Source organism: Mandrillus leucophaeus, unplaced genomic scaffold (genome assembly GCF_000951045.1).
Source record: "Mandrillus leucophaeus isolate KB7577 unplaced genomic scaffold, Mleu.le_1.0 Scaffold262, whole genome shotgun sequence".
NCBI classification, from domain to species: domain Eukaryota; kingdom Metazoa; phylum Chordata; class Mammalia; order Primates; family Cercopithecidae; genus Mandrillus; species Mandrillus leucophaeus.
In genome coordinates this window covers 1,788,725-1,791,264 of record NW_012102721.1, presented here as the reverse complement: position 1 = coordinate 1,791,264, position 2,540 = coordinate 1,788,725, and the positions used below count along the sequence as shown (strand labels likewise).

The 2,540-nt window shown below is 50.9% G+C and overlaps 1 long non-coding RNA gene across 1 annotated transcript in view; it reads right to left on the bottom strand.

Moving 5' to 3' along the window:
• Window positions 1-409: 409 nt before the first annotated feature.
• Window positions 410-2,540, bottom strand: part of LOC105542572 — a 10,745-nt gene continuing 8,614 nt past the window's right edge. The window contains exon 3 of the long non-coding RNA XR_001006496.1: window positions 410-826. This is a non-coding gene — a long non-coding RNA (uncharacterized LOC105542572). The remainder of the gene's footprint in view (window positions 827-2,540) is intronic.

Sequence of the window (2,540 nt, the reverse complement as noted above, 5' to 3'; positions counted from 1 at the left end):
CAGTGGCGCGATGTCAGCTCACTGCAAGCTCCGCCTCCTGGGTTCACGCCATTCTCCTGCCTCAGCCTCCCGAGTAGCTGGGACTATACCTGCCACCGCGCCTGGCTAATTTTTTGTATTTTTAGTAGAGACGGGGTTTTACAGTGTTAGCCAGGATGGTCTCGATCTCCTGACCTCGTGATCCGCCCGCCTCGGCCTCCCAAAGTACTGGGATTACAAGCGTGAGCCACTGCGCCCGGCCTCCTGGCCCTAATTTTTTAATGATAAGGTGGTTTCGTGCTGTAATCACAGCACTTTGGGAGGCCGAAGTGGGAGGACTGCTTGAGGCCAGGCGTTTGAGACCAGTGTAGGCAACATAGTGAGACCCTGTCTCTACAGTCAAAAAAATAAAAACAAAAAAGATGGTTTTGTGTTCGACTATGGGTTTCTTTACCCTGTTCTTGGTCAGACTTGCCCGCAAGTGAAAAAGAGGGGCCAGGAAGCTTTCTCCAGGTGGCAAAGAGGGGTTATTACCGCAATTAGGTGTTAAATGTCATTGCCAGAATAAGTGCAGTCCTTGCCTTAGGTACTCAGATTGCATTTGCCCATTGCATAAGTCTCAAGGCCACAAGGGGACTATCTCCCGGTGGGATGACCCAGTGACCTGAAGCTCTCCCTTCTTCCCCAGCCTCCCACTTAGAATTTCTCTCCATGCTTCTGTCCTTTCCTCTGTAGTCTTCCTCTTGGGTCTGCTGGGATCTTTCCCTCCCTCACCACAGCTCCAAAGTCTCACCTTGGGGGCAAGCAAGGCTGGTTTTGTCTCTTCATCTTTGGGATCTGTGAGACTCTGAGGAAACTAGAGGATACTGAGCCAGTTTGAGAGAGAGGCTGGGGGAAGCCAGGGGTGAGTGCGGTGTTCTGTGGGGGCTCAGGGAGATGGAGGCCTGCGAAACAGGCTGCTGGCAGTGGGTTGAAGCAGGCTGGCCATGGAGGGCATGGGGCACCTGGGAAAAAAAACAGACAGGATGCCCTGTTCCTGTAGCATGGGGACCCTCTCCTAAACCAGCCTTCATCGCACCACCTGAAAGTGTTTCCTTCCACTCACTCTTCCGCTCCAGAGACTTTGACTATCCTGCTGCCTTTGAGGGGAGCCTTGAGCCAAGGAGGCCGTATCTCCAGGTATGTGATGGGCCAACAAGTTTCTGCAGATTGTCTTCAGATCTTTTTTTGAGACAGAAGCTCGCTCTGTCACCCAGGCTGGAGGGCAGTGGTGCGATTTTGGCTCACTGCAACCTCTGCCTCCCAAGTTCAAGCGATTCTCCTGCCTCAGCCTCCTGAATAGCTAGGATTACAGGTGCCCGCCACCACGTCCGGTTAATTTTTTTGTATTTTCAGTGGAGACGGGAGTTTCACCATGTGGTCAGGCTGGTCTCGAACTCCTGACCTCAAGTGATCTGCCTGCCCCAGTCTCTCAAAGTGCTGAGATTACAGGTGTGAGCCACTGCACCCAGCCTTGTCTTCAGATCTAACCACAGTGGCTGAAAGATTTGAGTAAATGTTGAAAGCATAACTATCTCTAATTTGAGGGACTGTCTAGTTGAGCAATTTTTCATTAAACCACCAACAAATATTTATTGCACGCCTACCATATGTATGTCAGGACTCATTATAGCCCTGCAGGTGTATCAGAGAGCAAAACAGACCCAGATCTCTGCCTGCCTTCATAGAACGGCAGGAGATAGACAATAAACAAAATAGACGGGGACACGTTACAGTAGGTTAGAGAATCAACAGTGCTATGCAGGAAAAGAACACAGGAAGAGTAAAAGAGAAATGGGCTCAGAGTGAGGATACGTTTAAATTGTACTGAGGGTGGTTAGGGAAGGTCTCATTGAAAACATGACATTTGAGCCAAGACTTGAAGGAGGGGAGGGAGTCAACCATGCAGTTTTTCTAGGGAAGAGCATTCTTGCACAACAAACAGCAAATACAAATGCCCTGAGGCAGCCATGGGCCAGGCCTGCATTGGGGACGTCAGGCCGGAGCGAGGCTGGAGCAGTATGAGAAGGCGAGCAGTCAGGTGAGAGGTCAGACAAGCCAGAGAGAGGCTAGATCGTGTGGACTTGGGCTTTTCCTCTGGGTCTGATGGGAGGCTCTGGAGGATTTTGACAGAGCAAGGACAAGTCTGTTTTTAGTTGTTTTTTTTTTGAGATGGAGTTTCACTCTTGTTGCTCAGGCTGGAGTACAATGGCTCAATCTCAGCTCACTGCAACCTCCGCCTCACGGGTTCAGGCGATTCTCCTGCCTTAGCCTCAGCCTGCCTGGGAGCTGTAGTCCCAGCTACTGGAGAGGCTGAGGCAGATAATTTCTTGAACCCGGGAGGCGGAGGCTGCAGTGAGCCGAGATCATGCCATTGCACTCCAGCCTGGGCAACAGAACAAGATCCTGTCCTCCATCCCCTTCCCCCCACAAAAAAGATACGACTCTAAGATTTTTGAAAAGAGGTTAACGGCTTGGGTGTGGTACTCACACCTATAATCCTAGCACTTTGGGAAGCTGAG